Raw genomic sequence first — 17,087 nt, forward strand, 5'->3', positions numbered from 1 at the left:
TTTAAAGTGGCTAGTGATACATTTTTGATACATTTCCATTATTAAAGTGGCTGGAGTTGAGTCAGTATGTTGGCAGCAGCCACTCGATGTTAGTGGTGGCTGTTTAACAGTCTGATGGCCTTGAGATAGAAGCTGTTTTTCAGTCTCTCGGTCCCTGTTTTGATGCACCTGTACTGACCTCGCCTTCTCGATGATAGCGGGGCGAACAGGCAGTGGCTCGAGTGGTTGTTGTCCTTGATGATCTTTATGGCCTTCCTGTGACATCGGGTGGTGTAGGTGTCCTGGAGGGCAGGTAATTTGCCCCCAGTGATGCGTTGTGCAGACCTCACTACCCTCTGGAGAGCCTTACGGTTATGGGCGGAGCAGTTGCCGTACCAGGCGGTGATACAGCCCGACAGGATGCTCTCGATTGTGCATCTGTAGAAGTTTGTGAGTGCTTTTGGTGACAAGCTGAATTTCTTCAGCCTCCTGAGGTTGAAGAGGCGCTGCTGCGCCTTCTTCACAACGCTGTCTGTGTGGGTGGACCAATTCAGTTTGTCCGTGATGTGTACGCTGAGGAACTTAAAACTTACTACCCTCTCCACTACTGTCCCGTCGATGTGGATAGGGGGGTGCTCCCTCAGCTGTTTCCTGAAGTCCACAATCATCTCCTTTGTTTTGTTGACGATGAGTGTGAGGTTATTTTCCTGACACCACACTCAGAGGGCCCTCACCTCCTCCCTGTAGGCCATCTCGTCGTTGTTGGTAATCAAGCCTACCACTGTAGTGTCGTCCGCAAACTTGATGATTAAGTTGGAGGCGTGCATGGCCACGCAGTCGTGGGTGAACAGGGAGTACAGGAGAGGGCTCAGAACGCACCCTTGTGGGGCCCCAGTGTTGAGGATCAGCAGGGTGGAGATGTTGTTACCTACCCTCACCACCTGGGGGGCGGCCCGTCAGGAAGTCCAGGACCCAGTTGCACAGGGCGGGGTCGAGACCCAAGGTCTCGAGCTTGATGATGAGTTTGGAGGGTACTATGATGGTGTTAAATGCTGAGCTGTAGTCGATGAACAGCATTCTCACATAGGTATTCCTCTTGTCCAGATGGGTTAGGGCAGTGTGCAGTGTGGTTGCGATTGCGTCGTCTGTGGACCTATTGGGGCGGTAAGCAAATTGGAGTGGGTCTAGGGTGTCAGGTAGGGTGAAGGTGATATGGTCCTTGACTAGTCTCTCAAAGCACTTCATGATGACGGAAGTGAGTGCTACGGGGCGGTAGTTGTTTAGCTCAGTTACCTTAGCTTTCTTGGGAACAGGAACAATGGTGGCCCTCTTGAAGCATGTGGGAACAGCAGACTGGGATAAGGATTGATTGAATATGTCCGTAAACACACCAGCCAGCTGGTCTGCGCATGCTCTGAGGACGCGGCTGGGGATGCCATCTGGGCCTGCAGCCTTGCGAGGGTTTACAAGTTTAAATGTTTTACTCGCTTCGGCTGCAGTGAAGGAGAGTCCGCAGGTTTTGGTAGCGGGGGCCGTGTCAGTGGCACTGTATTGTCCTCAAAGCGAGCAAATAAGTTATTTAGTCTCTCTGGGAGCAAGACATCCTAGTCCGCGACGGGGCTGGTTTTCTTTTTGTAATCCGTGATTGACTGTAGACCCTGCCACATACCTCTTGTGTCTGAGCCGTTGAATTGCAACTCTACTTTGTCTCTATACTGACGCTTAGCTTGTTTGATTGCCTTGCGGAGGGAATAGCTACACTGTTTGTATTCGGTCATTTTTTTCGGTCACCTTGCCCTGGTTAAAAGCAATGGTTTGCGCTTTCAGGTTCGCACGAATGCCTCCATCAATCCTCGGTTTCTGGTTTGGGAATGTTTTAATAGTTGTTGTGGGTATGACATCGCCGATGCACTTTCTAATGAACTCGCTCACCGAATCAGCGTATTCGTCAATGTTGTTGTTGGACGCAATGCAGAACATATCCCAATCCACGTGATCGAAGCAGTCTTGAAGCGTGGAATCAGATTGGTCGGACCAGCGTTGAACAGACCTGAGCGCGGGAGCTTCTTGTTTTAGTTTCTGTCTGTAGGCTGGAAGCAACAAAATGGAGTCGTGGTCAGCAACATTTTTCCACAAAACATAGCTAGCTAGCTATGGTTCAGTTCAAAACCAGAGCAAATGTTCAGGGTGCTACCTTACAATGCATGCAATAGGCTTTTGCAGCACTAGCTAGCTAGCTACTCCATAGTCCAAGCTACAGTAAGAGCTAGCCACATTTCGCTGTCAGACACAACTCAAACTGCTGAGAAAATAAAATGCTAGCTAACTTAACAGCGCCTCTGGCATGCAAATGCATGCTTGCTAGCATCAGAAAAACTCATCAGTTTAACATCCATAATAATGTACATTCCAGTACGCTTATTCGCCTGTCTCTTTGACATTTTAAACCAAATGTGTGCTGATCAACAGTACCACACTAACAACTCTGCCATATGTTGGAAATTTGTCAGCAACTCTGCCGTTCACAACTGTCAGGATTAGCCACAATAGTGGAATTTGCAGTTCACCTTAAAAATAAGTCCCCCATTGAAAGGGATTAAAACTGATACAAATAGTGGAATCATGCCATATTTGGACTAGATAATGTTAAACAAGGTCGGGATGTTGTTATATAAATTCAACAAAAGACAATACAAATCAGTTGAAATTGCACTGTGGGTGTCATTTACTTTATAATTGCATAACCTAACCTTTGGATTGTGCACCCATGAAATGGAGTATCAGCCTACTCAGTGACACTCACAGAACACAACTGTGTAGAGTTTACACAAATATTAGTGTCTTAACTCTTATTGTGCTCCTCCTCTTCCCTTCATTGAATAGGGCTCTGTTATTTCATCGCCTCCAACGCATTCAAAGGATCACGGCTGTTTGAGACAGAAAAGCCCTATACGTACTGACCAACTATGGTTTGCATGTCCTGCCTAAGGACCCTATCATGCAGAATAGGTAGTTGGAGTTTGTTGGTCCCCAGTGATGATGAGTATACCGGTAGCTAGACCATAGACTGCTGGTTATGTATCTTGTTATATATATATTTGAAAAGTTGTATTCATAAATACAGGGCTTGATAAACTAGTAGGCTAATTCCACAGCCAAGCAGATACCACTAGTAGAGTCATTTTGGTTGTGAAATACATACAGCTTTGTCCTTTGTTTAGAATAAAATGAAATCTACCACTTGGCTGTCTATTATATCACCCTGTCACAGGACTTCCCAGTCAACACCACCTTATAAGTTTGAGAGATGTCTAGTTTGCAGCCGAACACCGAGCATAGAGAAGACCCGCAACGGGGCCTGTCATGCCAAATAGTGTCCCCTGGCCTAATAGTGTCCCCCTCTGCGTCACAATAGAATTCGATAAAACTATTAGCGCCCGTTGCTATATCAACGGTGTGATGACCTAATGATTAGAATTTTGGAGATCGTTACAGCCTAAATGACGTTCTTTTCATCATCGCTATGCAAACAAGGCTGATTTCCATGACAATTTTGCTGTTTAAACAAGTTGTTTCGCTAATTAAATGAAAACATTAACTCAAACTATTTTTGGGTACCTTGTTAACATTACAATGTTCCATTTCTTAAACATTGCTACATTTCGGAAACGGCAAAGAAACGTGTAATCTGCTTGACACATTAAAGTTGCTTACCTTACAGATCACGTCAGCTAATTTCCACTCCATTCATATGCAAATTAGTTCGATTCATACACTGGCTTGTCTGGTTGTCACGTTTTTATTTTAAGCTGCCCTTCCCTTATCTACACTGAAATAATATAATTTCAGTAGTCCTCTATTATGATAATAAAATACATAACTCGCAGAGCTCATTAGTACACACTTGTGGTTGAATATATATTGTAGCGGTTTCAGGGTTTTTGGGGGGGATGGATGGTATGTGCCTGCGAGGTTTCTGTGTTTTCTAGCTGCCAGGACCACAGACAGCAATGAGAAGTATTCAGCAGAGGCAGGACCATGGACAGGTCAGGGGAAAACTTCTAGATGGCAGCAGAACAGCCACACCTGTCTCCAGTTGTAATTAGAGCCACACTGCAGACAGGTGAAATTAACCGCGCCCTCGGTTTTCTTTCTTGGTCTTTCCTTTGACCCCAGTAGGAGTAGGAGAGCATACGTTGGAGAAGGATGTTAACCGGAAGAAAGGAACTGAGGATTTCAACAAGGTTTGAATCCCCAAAGACCAAGATTGGAGGACCTTCCACTGGTGACGATGTATTTACTGTTTTGTTTTGAGTTGTGTATATCAGGAACACTGGTGGTGTGTGTGGAAACCCTGCCTCACAAAGATCTTGGTGCCTAAACCGCCATTATATGTATCTATTGTAGGTCCTAGGATACAACAATGAATAATGTGGAACAAATAAATACCAGCAAAGTATACCTTACAACACCTTGTGAAACCAACCTAAGATTTTAATACATAAACTTTGATAGTTTTTGGTACAGTTGTGTCATTCATTTATGACACCTGTCATGATTGTTGTTTCCCACGGCCAAATAGTGTCCCCCTCTGCATCACAATGGGATTCGATGATTCCTAGCTTTGTTTACTAGAGCTATTGCTAGAACTTGCAACATTCTGACCGGATTACGTAATGAACCAAAGCGTCCGTTGCTATGCTGGTTGCTTGGTTCTATTTTACATCGTAGTGGTTTCGAAGGAAGGAGGTTGCAGGCAGTTCTATTTCACTGCATAAACACATGCTCAGTCTGTGCAAAATTTTTACCTCAGAATTGCCCTCCAAGGATGGTGTTTTTGACAGTGACAACCTTCTGACTACCTGCTGCATCAGAGGACTGAAAAAAACTGGAAAGAACACTTTCCTTACCATGTATTTGTCTTTATAGAAGTACATATTGTTAAATAGGAATACATAATGTAAGCTGTTTTTAGATTGACGTTGCTAGCTACTGTAATTATACCTCAGCCTGCCAGCCAGCTACAGTAGCTGCGGACGGTTTTATTTAGCTAATGCTAGCTAGCTAGCTAGCTAGCTAGCTAGCTAGCAAGCTACTGTAACTGTTATTGCAAATTTTGGTTTGTATGTAGCTTGCACTTCAATGGCATCCTTCGAGGAGATTTTGTTTTATCTTTCCAACCAGGCGAAGTACCATGAAAACACCACTGATCTCGACAAGAGGCACAACATTCAGAAAAATTCACAATACAGGTTAACGTTAAGCAGCGTTAAACTTCAATTAGATAGCTGGACAGATTTAGCTATGTACAACAATTTTCCATCTAACTTTAGCTAGTTGCTAGTTATACATATAGTTCAGTGAAGGATGGCTCATAATAATGTCTGGAATGGCATAAATGGAATGGTATCAAACACGGGGTTTCCATGTGGTTGATGCCATTCAATTGACTCCATTCCAGACATTATTAGTAGCCATCCTCCCTTCAGCAGCCTCCACTGATATAGTTATGTCTGTCATATTGAGGAGTCTAGCTATAAGTTAAACATGATCAATCAACTGGATAGGTGTAAGCAATTATGGTAATTCCAAATGCCCTTAACTAGGTGTCTTTGCTAGATAGACAGAGTGGGGGGAGGATGAAAGGGAGAGAGGGAGAGAGAGGTGGAAGACAGCCAGACAGAGAGATGGAGAGAAACAGAAAGAGAAAGACAACAGTGCAAATATACTTAGACTTGAGTATTTCAACAACTCTCCTCTTCCAACTTGTTAGGCAATCATATCTACCTACGGCCAGCCACACAGGCGGGTGATTTTTTACTAAGGAGGAGAAGGAGGCCATGCTGACCGAGATGCATGCTGGCCATTTCGGAGTGAAGCGCATGATTGCCAAAATCAACCTATACTTCTTCTGATGGGGAAATTTCAAGGAGGTCGACAGCTGGGCGGGTGAAATAACCTTTTTGTTTATCAATCACATTCTATTATATCAGAAATTATGATTTCAATGAATGTCATAGAACACACAATGTTTACATTTGTCACTTTTTGCTTAAAGGTCAGTAACCAGTATAGCCTTCCAGAAGTTTGAGAGGGCGAAGACGGTGGCGCCGGAGTTAAAGGCCATCAAAGTTGATTCACCATGGCACATGATCGGTAAGTGTCCTAATACAAATTTTGCCGTGATAAGTTGTTTTGTGTAATGGTTTCTTTTTGACCACAGCTCAAAAAGAATCAATATTATAGAATGTTTGTGTGTCTCAGTATCCTTACAAATATGAAAATCTGCATACTGTATGACACAGTTGCGGGTAAGAATAAAGCAATCTTCTTTCTAACACTTTAAATGTTAGGGGTGGACCTCATCGGACCCTTCACGAAATCCTGACGGAGACCGATCACTTTACCAAGTGGTTGGTGGCAATACCCATTAAGGTCTGTAAAGGAAGGGAACGTGCTTAACTCTAAATTCCCTTCTGTAACCCATTAAAAAGGGTGCTTGGAACCAAAAATGGATTTACCCATCAAGGACAAGATTAGCGAGGCCACCTCCAAGGCGCTGTTGGATATCTTCAACACCCACGGTTCTCCTGAGGTCATTTTGAATGACCGAGGTCATGAATGCTGGAACAAGGTACGGATGTTATAGGTTATATTCCGTCACCAATGGATTGTTTCATTTATTTTTTACAATTGTTTTTTCCATGGTACACCAACCAGACCCTCAAGACTGCCATGGGCAAGTCCCTTGATTAGTACCAGGAAGGGTGGGAGAACAACCGGAAGGTAATTCTCTTTGCACACAACAGCAGCATCCACGCTGAGTACGGACGGTGGCGCAGCTGTTGACTGAGGTAAACAATGCAATTGTATATACAGTTATTGCATTTACTGTAGTCTTTCAAAGTTGTGATAGTTGTTTGTCTATTGCTATTTTTGTATAACGTACTTTCAGATCACTGAAAACCCACCTGATGTGGTGGAAGTTGTGGAACCAGATCAGAATGCCTTCAGGCACGGACTGAGAAGGATGTGGAGGGTTTATGACCAGGTAAACATGATTGTCCGCTGTTAATTTATTTTCTGGTCCTCCAAGAGATGTGTTAGAAATGTATTTGTAATATGAAATATAATGTATTTAATGATATATGCATATATAATGTATTCCTGTCATCAATCAAGGTGAGACTGAACATGGACAAGGCACGGGAGAAACAGAAGGAGAGGCACCAGAGCAGAATCAAGAAGGGGACCAAGTGCTATGACATTACTTGGTTTGGAAGAAGGACGAAAGGAAGGCGAGACCTGGGAAACCTCGCTGCTCTTTCGCTCCTAGCTGGGGTCACCATCTGTTACGGTGAATATAGAAAAACTCAGATAATAACTATTTGCATACAAAATAACCTGAAGCTTGTTTTAGTTTCCCTAACACTGATATTTGTATCTTTGTCTTCCTAGGGTTACCTCGGTGGAAGACAACAATCTTCTACAGTTGGAGCACTTTGAAGCACTGACGCTCTACACTTCGGTGAAGCCCAATAGACAAAGTATGTTAAGCTTTGATTGACATTTGAGAAAGCAAGAAATGGCAGTTATACAAAGCTAAATAAAAATGTACCTCTGCAATTTACCTCTCCAAATGACCATCGACTGTCCGAGCCTCCGAGGAGTTATCCCGTCCACCAGAACCAGTGAGTTCGGATCAGTCTGATTCTCTGTGCTCTGAGTCGGAGGGGGACCAGCTTGAGGTAGGCTATACCTTCCAAAAGTACATATCTCCCATTTATAACACCGCACTAATCCATACAATTTTCTCGCAGTAAAATGTAACCTGTGTGTTTGCTTGCTTACGTCTGTCTCCTACCCCGTTCCCTTTAACTCTGCTTCTGTTCCCCATGAGCTAGGGGTACTGCCCAACACCCAGACGCGGATCCACCTGATGTCCTCCATTACCAACCACCCTCCAACTTTTCATTACATCATCTACGGCTACTGTTGTTATCATTATCTGCTAAGAAAGTTTTCTTGCTCTATCATACTGGGAACATAATATGCGAGATAAAAAGATTAGCACTGCAAACACTCAGAACAAAGAGGGCAGCTGTGCCTGGACTTTGCAGTCTCCCTCTTCGAGTCCCTCTTCTGAGACTGGTTGCCTGTTGATAACAAGTGACAGGCAGAACCTCCCACCCACACAGCAACCACCGATATATTCCACACACCAGAATGAGGTATTTTAGTCTGATTGCCATGTGAGTGGACAACAAATCTGTGAAAATAAATTCATGACACAACTGTACCAAAAACCATCAGTTTATGTATTAAAATCTTAAATATTGCCAAGTTGGTTTTCACAGCTGTTTCACAAGGTGTTCATTATTGTAAGTTGTAAGGTATCCTTTGATGGTGTTTATTTGTTGCACATTATTCATTGTGGTATCCTAGGACCTACAATAGATACATACTGTTTATATTCAACCACAAGGGTGTACTAATAAACTATGCAAGATAGAAAAAAAACGTATCATAGAGGACTACTGAAATGATATTATTTCAGTGTAGGTAAGGGCAGGTTAAAATAAAAACATGACAGCCAGACAAGCCAGTGTATGAATCAAAAGGATTTGCATATGAATGGAGTGGAAATTAGCTGACTTCGTGATCTGTAAGGTAAGTGACTTTAATGTGTAAAGCAGATTACATGGATTTAATGTGTCAAGCAGACATGGATTTAATGTAATGTTAACAAGGTAACCAAAATTAGTTTCAATGAATGTTTCCATTTTATTAGCTAAACAAAACTTGTTTAACCTCTAACGAGCCTCAACCCCGGATCCGGGATCACCCCCCACCCCCCCCCACACTGATTAGCATCGCTAGCATAGCGTCACAATTAAATAGTAGCATCTAAATATCATTAAATCACAAGTCCAAGACACCTAATGAAAGATACAGATCTTGTGAATAAAGCCACCATTTCAGATTTTTAAAATGTTTTACAGGGAAGACACAATATGTAAATCTATTAGCTAAACACGTTAGCAAAAGACACCATTTTTCTTTGTCCACCATTTTTTCTCAACACCAGTAGCTATCACCAATTCGGCTAAACTAAGATATTGATAGCCACTAACCAAGAAAAAACCTCATCAGATGACAGTCTGATAACATATTTATGGTATAGGATAGGTTTTGTTAGAAAAATGTGCATATTTCAGGTATAAATCATAGTTTGCCATTGCAGCCACCATCACAAATCTCACCAAAGCGACTAGAATTACTACAGAGAGCAACTTGTATTACCAATTTACTCATCATAAAACATTTCTTAAAAATACACAGCACATAGCAATGGAAAGACACAGATCTTGTGAATTCAGACAACATTTCAGATTTTCTAAGTGTTTTACGGCGAAAACACAATAAATCGTTATATTAGCATACCACATATGCAAACGTTACCCCAGCATGAATTCAAGCCAAAGAGAGCGATATCGTATCATCGCCAAAATATATTAATTTTTTCACTAACCTTCTCAGAATTCTTCCGATGACACTCCTGTAACATCATATTACAACATACATATAGAGTTTGTTCGAAAATGTGCATATTTAGCCATAAAAAAACGTGGTTATACAATGAAAATAGTAGCAAAACAAGCCTGGAAATGTCGGTCGCCATCTTTGAGTGATCTAGTTTAATCAAAAGCTAATCATATACTTGACTAAAAAATACAGGGTTGACAGGAATCGAAAGACAAATTAGTTCTTAATGCAATCGCTGATTTACATTTTTTAAATTATCCTTACTTTTCAATACAGGTTGCGCCAAGCGAAGCTATACAAAACAAAATGGCGGCATAAGCGTTTAACATTTTTCGACAGAAACACGATTTATCATCATAAATTGTTCTTACTGTGAGCTGTTCTTCCATCAGAATCTTGGGCAAAGAATCCTTTCTTGGGTCTAATCGTCTTTTGGTCGAAAGCTGTCCTCTTGCCATGTGGAAATGCCCACTAACGTTCGGCATGAACTGGAAACGTGCCCAGCGGTTCAAAGTGTCTCAGAAATAAATGCCTCAAAATCGCACTAAACGGATATAAATTGCTATAAAACGGTTTAAATTAACTACCTTATGATGTTTTTAACACCTCTAACGAGTAAAAACATGACCAGAGAAATATTACTGGCTAAACTAAAGCTTGGAAGGAGGCGAGTCCGATGACCTTCGCGCGCAAGGCGCAGGCAGCAAAGGGAAGCTACTTCCGGTATTTGCTGTTTTATACAGCCCCTGATTGCGCAATCGACTCCATTCAAAGCGTCATCACGCACTGACATCCAGGGGAAGACGTAAGACGTGTCTGTTTCTCCATAGCATTTACACGGACCTTTAAACTGACTCCAGATCAGTGGCCAAGATGTTTGAAATCTGACTCCCTATAATGAAAAGTGCTGTAGATTGAGTTCTGTTTCACTCAGAGACAAAATTCCAACGGCTATAGAAACTAGAGAGTGTTTTCTATCCAATAATAATAATAATATGCATATTGTACGAGCAAGAATTGAGTAGGAAGCCGTTTAATCTGTAGAGGAAATTATGCTAATGTGAAACAGCACCCCCTATAGTGGCAAGCAAAATTGTTGTGGAAATCAGCCTTGTTTGCAGAGCGATGATGAAAAGAATGTCATTTAGGCTTTAATGATCTCCAAAATTCGAATCATTAGGTCGTCACACCATTTATATAGCAACGGACGCTAATAGTTTATTGAGTCCCATTGTGATGTAGAGGAGACACAATTAGGCCGGGGGACATTATTTTGCATGACAGGCCCTCAACAGTGATGAGGGGCCAGGAGCTGATCTATGCTGCTATGCTCATCAATGGGCCTCTGGCAAAGACCTCACCTCCAGCCTCACCTCTTGCCTGATCTCCAACAGTCGTCAATGGGGAGAACAGAATTAGGTAGGTTTAGTCTGACCTGTTCAAACTTCATCATAGTATATGTTTGTGTGTCAGATATCACCTATCCCTAACTGCCATTGGTAATTGAACAGTGACTGTGTGTACGTGTTCACAGATGCATGAGGAGCACCCCCCTATCCACATCGAAGGGACAGTAGTGGAGAAGGTGGAAAGTTTCAAGTTCCTCGGCGTACACATCCACAATGAGATGATTACTAATAACACAGTACAGCACACAAGTCCAGTAGTAGCAAACCCCATTTTCATTCCATGTGTCACTGCTGAACTCTGCATCAACTCTGTGTATTTCTACAGATGGGCTGGAGATGCTTTTGCCAAACAGCAGCCCCAGTCTGATATGAAGACCATAATTGGGTAGGTTTTATCTGACCTGTTCAAACGTCAACATAGTACCTGTCTGTGTAATAGAACTGTGGCTGTGCATGTGTTCACAGAAACATGTATGGAGCCAGCACACAGAAATGTGTAAGATGATGTGATGAAGTCCAGACTGACAAACAGGCTTGGTACTGATGTCTCTGAATGGAGAGAGTCCAGGCCCTGGCATTAACATTTTTACTAGACACAACTTTTACTTATATTGTCTTTTTTTATTATTGAATTGAACTGTATCAGTCAATATGGGGAGGGAGAAACCCTGTGTATTCTGCTCCAGGATCAGGGAACTCCTGTTCTAAATGGGACTAAACACAGGAAGGTTTAACCACTCTGACACGTTTCTAAGGTAGCCCCATTACCACAGGACAAAATCCCAATAGGTACAGTATCAGTATCGGCTGGGAATGACAATGAAAGATGAAATGTGCACATTGTTATATTAGCAGAACACTGCTTCTATAGTATTATATAAAGGGTTGTTTATTCTACATGGACCTGTTACTACATTTGACAATTATCAAAACGCTTAGTTTAGAATATGTACATAAATTCAGCAATTGCATTCTTCTCAAATTACTCTGTAGGCTACTGACCTATTCAAAACTTCCTCTGGCATCTCACCATACATCTCCCTGTAGTTATTGAATTCAACCTGCAGGAGGTTTGTTTGTTGTGATTGACTGGGGGGAAACAGCTGTGGCCAAGGTTCTGACAGATGGGTGTGTCTTGGTGGTGGCAAGGAAACACCCAAGAAACACCCACATCAAATCACACCCCCAAGCCAACTCACATTTGGCTTCTGTTATGGCCGCCAGCAAGCCAGAAAACGAGGCCAAATAAGCGGGTGCAGTTCCTCTTTAACAGAAAATCACCTTCTGGTGTAAGACCCATAGAAAGAAAATGCTTATCAATCCATGCTATATATTAAAAACAAAACTACATTTTAAGTGAAGTAGGCATTGGTCTGAAGTCTAAAAATGAATTTCACATGAGCACCACAATGCCTATTCCACCGATGCTCTACCAAGATTTTCCAGCACACAGCTTTGACCTACTACAGGCCTGATGGTCTTGTAAGTATAAAAGCAAAGTTTGCTTTCATTTAATAAAAATAGCAAGAAAGTTAGCTTAGTAATGTCTTACTATGGTGTGTGAAGAATCCAATACTTTACCTTGTATGCGGTACAAATCACATTATGGTGGAAGCACCTCTATATCAGTATAAATTAGACTGTTTGAGAAGGTTTGAAACCCAAGCAACCTACATACAAAGTTTGAAGTACAATACCAAACATAGCAACTGTAGTAGGTCAAAGATGTGTGCTGGAAAGCCTTGGTAAATCATGCGGAGAATAGGCATTGTGATGCTCATGTGAATTTTATTTCGGCTTCAGACCAATGCCTACTTCACTTAAAATGTAGTTTGCTTTTAATAGGTAGCATGGATTGATAAGAAAAGAGGTACTCAGCAAACATGGCTGGTATAGTGCACTAATATTACCAAACACAAAAAAGTCGACATTTCAAGGAAAATGGGCTGTACTGGCTGGGCTTGGAAGTGGACCAAAAAGACAAATTAGTGTATCTCAGTCTTCAGTACAATAATTTAGTGGTTAATGCAATGTTCCAGTCCTCAAAGTACTGTATCTTAATCAGAACAGCAAACAGATGGAAAACACAGCAAAGCTCTCACAGTATTCAATAAGGACTAAATATTAAAAGGTCTTAGCAGACTAAAGTGCACATGCAATACATACATTCTGCTAGCGGACACCAGAAATGTCTAATTAAATTTTTTTAAATATTAAACTACTTTTCCTGTGCAGCTCCCTTTGGAAAGACTACTATTACTTGTTCGTTTCTCAAGAAACAAGCCTGAACCTTGAATAAAGACTTGACATCTAGTGGAAGCCATAGGTACTGCAATCTGGGAGGAATTTTATATATAGACCCATTGACTTGCATTGGAAAGGCCTGTGACCTCCAAAAAAATTTAATAATTACAGATGGATTTTCCTTGGGTATACGCCTGCCATATCAATTCTGTTATACTCACAGACATTATTTTTAGAAAATTCAAAGTGTTTTCTATCAAATTCTATCAATTATATGCATATCCTAGCTTCTGGGCCTGAGTAACAGGTAGTTTATTTTGGGCACGTCAGTCGGTCGGAAATTCAGGATACTGCCCCCTAGCTGTAAGAAGTTTTAACTATGTCTTTCTTTGCGGCACTTGACCATATGACTGGACAATAATCAAGATAACATCAAATTAGAGCCTGCAATACTTGCTTTGCTGAGTGTGGTGTCAAAAAAGCAGAGCATCTCTTTATTACAGACAGTTCCTCTCCTCATCTTTACGACCATTGAATCAATATGTTTTGACCATGACAGTTTACAATCTAAGGTAACACCAAGTAATTTAGTTTCCTCAGCCACATCATTCAGTAGCAGATTCAGCTGAGGTCTAGAACTTAACGAATGATTTGTACCAAATACAATACTCTTAGTGTTAGAGATGTACAGGACCAGTTTATTACTGGCCACCCATTCCAAAACAGACTGCAACTCTTTGTTAAGGGTTTCAGTGATGTATTAGCTGTGGTTGCTGATGCGTACATGGTTGAATGCTCAGCATGCATGCTTTGTTTAATGCCAGTAGCAGGTCATTGGTAAAAATAGAATAGAGGGCTTAGAGGAAAGGTGACATTCTCTGCTGTCAGGTAACAGTCATATAATCATTAGCATGAACTGTGTGGCTAATTGCCCATTGACTCTTTGTACTCTCAACTAGGGGTCAAGGAGGAACTGATAATTACTCCCTCTTTTGTATCTATTCTTTTAGAGTCGAGCACAAAAAACACCCATAATTTAAGGTAATTTTTTATTCCCAATGCATCTCACAATGGATAGCAAATTCTTCTCTTTTGACTCGACCTGAATTATAGGTATCTGAAGAATTAAGACTCAAGGCTAGAATGATGTTGTAATTTCAATGGTGCAAAGTTTGCAAAGCCAAGAACATGAAACGCTATTTAATTACACTGAATTGTAAGATTGTATTACATTCATTTAACTCAGGCCCGTGCACAGACCTGCTTAACTAAGTCCCTTTCATCTTTGGTTCTAGCTTGCTTAGCCCACAATGTGTGATGACTGAGTGTGCTGTAGAAGAAAATGAAGGCCTAAAACAAATAATGGAGAATTTGTCTGCAGAAGCAGAAGTATGAATGGAATTATTCTTGCTGCAAGAGCTCTGATAGGTTGGAGGACATCTTCTGGAAGTTGTCGTTATGCTGTGTAAGTCTATGGAAGGGAGAAGAACCATGAGATTCCTAGGTTTTGCATTGAAGTCAATGTACCCAGAGGAGGACGGAAACTAGCTGTCCTCCGCCTATACCATGGTGCTACTGAGGCTACTGTAGACCATCATTGCAAAACAGGGTGTTTAAATTGATTATTTGGTGACGTTAACATATTTAGTTTAGTTTAATCTAAAAAGGATATCTTTTTAAACATTTTTCAAATTACATTTTTATGAAATTCACTTAGGAGGATGGTCCTCCCCTTCCTCCTATGTGGAGCCTCCACTGATAGAGTCTCTGTGTTAATGTATTAGCTGTAAGTATCCTGACTACACTTGTGTTTGGCTGTGTGGCCTTGAAGACAGAGAGGTAATTCTTGTTTTGTATCTATTGTCTATTGCTACATTTAAGCTGGCCCAGAACATAGTGGCACGTCTTGCACTTCAATACTATGCATGCCAGTCTCTCTTGGCTAAATTGAGGAGAGAATGACTGTGTTACTTGTTGTTTTTATAACAAACATGAATGTGTTGGAAATTCAAAATTGTTTGCATAGTGAACTTACACACAGCACTGACACACACACTTACCCCACCAGACATGCCACCAGGGGTCTTTTCACAGTCCCCAGGTCCAGAACAAATTCAAGGAAACGTACAGTATTATACAGAGCCGTGAGTGCATGGAACTCCCTTCCATCTCACATAGCGCAAGTGAACAGCAAACCTGGTTTCAAAAAACAAATAAAGCAACACCTCATGGCACAATGCCTTTCCCTCATGTGACCTACTGGTGTGTATGTACTGACATGTATGTGTAACTCATAGACACACACACACACGACAATGTTTTTAAATGTGCAGTTGACGTCGGAAGTTTACATACACTTAGGTTGGAATAATTAAAACACGTTTTTCAACCACTCCACAAATTTCTTGTTAACAAACTATAGTTTTGGCAAGTCGGTTAGGTCATCTACTTTGTGCATGACACAAGTACTTTTTCCTACAATTGTTCACAGAGAGATTCATTCACTGTATCACAATTCCAGTGGCTCAGAAGTTTACATACACTAAGTTCACTGGGCCTTTAAACAGCTTGGAAAATTATGCCATGGCTTTAGAAGCTTTTGATAGGCTAATTGACATAATTTGGGTCAATTGGAGGTGTACCTGTGGATGTATTTCAAGGCTTACCTTCAAACTCAATGCCTCTTTGCTTGACATCATGGGAAAATCAAAAGAAATCAGCAAAGACCTCAGAAAAAAATTGTAGACCTCCACAAGTCTGGTTCATCCTTGGGAGCAATTTCCAAACACCTGAAGGTACCACGTTCATCTGTACAAACAATAGTACGCAAGTATAAACACCATGGGACTACGCAGCCGTCATACCGCTCAGGAAGGAGACGCGTTCTGTCTCCTAGAGATGAACGTACTTTGGTGCGAACAGTGCAAATCAATCCCAGAACAACAGCAAAGGATCTTGTGAAGATACTGGAGGAAACAGGTACAAAAGCATCTATATCCACAGTAAAACTAGTCCTATATCAACATAACCTGAGAGGCTGCTCAGCAAGGAAGAAGCAACTGCTCCAAAACCGCCATAAAAAAGCCAGACTACGGTTTGCAACTGCACATGGGGACAAAGATCGTACTTTTTGGAGAAATGTCCTCTGGTCTGATGAAAGAAAAATAGAACTGTTTTGCCATAATGACCATCGTTATGTTTGGAGGAAAAAAGGGATGCTTGCAAGCCGAAGAACACCATCCCAACCGTGAAGCACGGGGGTGGCAGCATCATGTTGTGGGGGTGCTTTGCTGCAGGAGGGACTGGTGCACTTCACAAAAAAGATGGCATCATGAGGAAGGGAAATTATGTGGATATATTGAAGCAACATCTCAAGACATCAGTCAGGAAGTCAAAGCTTGGTCGCAAATGGGTCTTCCAAATGGACAATGACCCCAAGCATACTTCCAAAGTTGTGGCAAAATGGCTTAAGGACAACAAAGTCAAGGTATGGGAGGGGCCATACCAATTTAAAGGCAATGCTACCAAATACAAATGGAGTGTATGTAATTTTCTGATCCACTGGGAATGTGATGAAAGAAATAAAAGCTGAAATAAATCATTCTCTCTACTATTATTCTGACATTTCACATTCTTAAAATAAAGTGGTGATCCTAACTGACCTAAGACAGAACATTTTTACTAGGATTAAATGTCAAGAATTGTGAAAAACAGTTTAAATGTATTTTGCTGAGGCGTCGGTAAACATCAGACTTCAACTGTATATATGTAAATGGTAGCCTTTTGTAATGTCTTTTTTGTTATGTATCGGACCCCAGTAACACTAGCAGTCGCCAATGTTGTTGGCTAATGGGGATCCTAATAAATAAAATAAAATCACAACTCCAATCCTTGGCTATTATTGCCACA

Source organism: Salvelinus namaycush, chromosome 17 (genome assembly GCF_016432855.1).
Source record: "Salvelinus namaycush isolate Seneca chromosome 17, SaNama_1.0, whole genome shotgun sequence".
In the NCBI taxonomy this organism is placed as follows: Eukaryota; Metazoa; Chordata; class Actinopteri; order Salmoniformes; family Salmonidae; genus Salvelinus; species Salvelinus namaycush.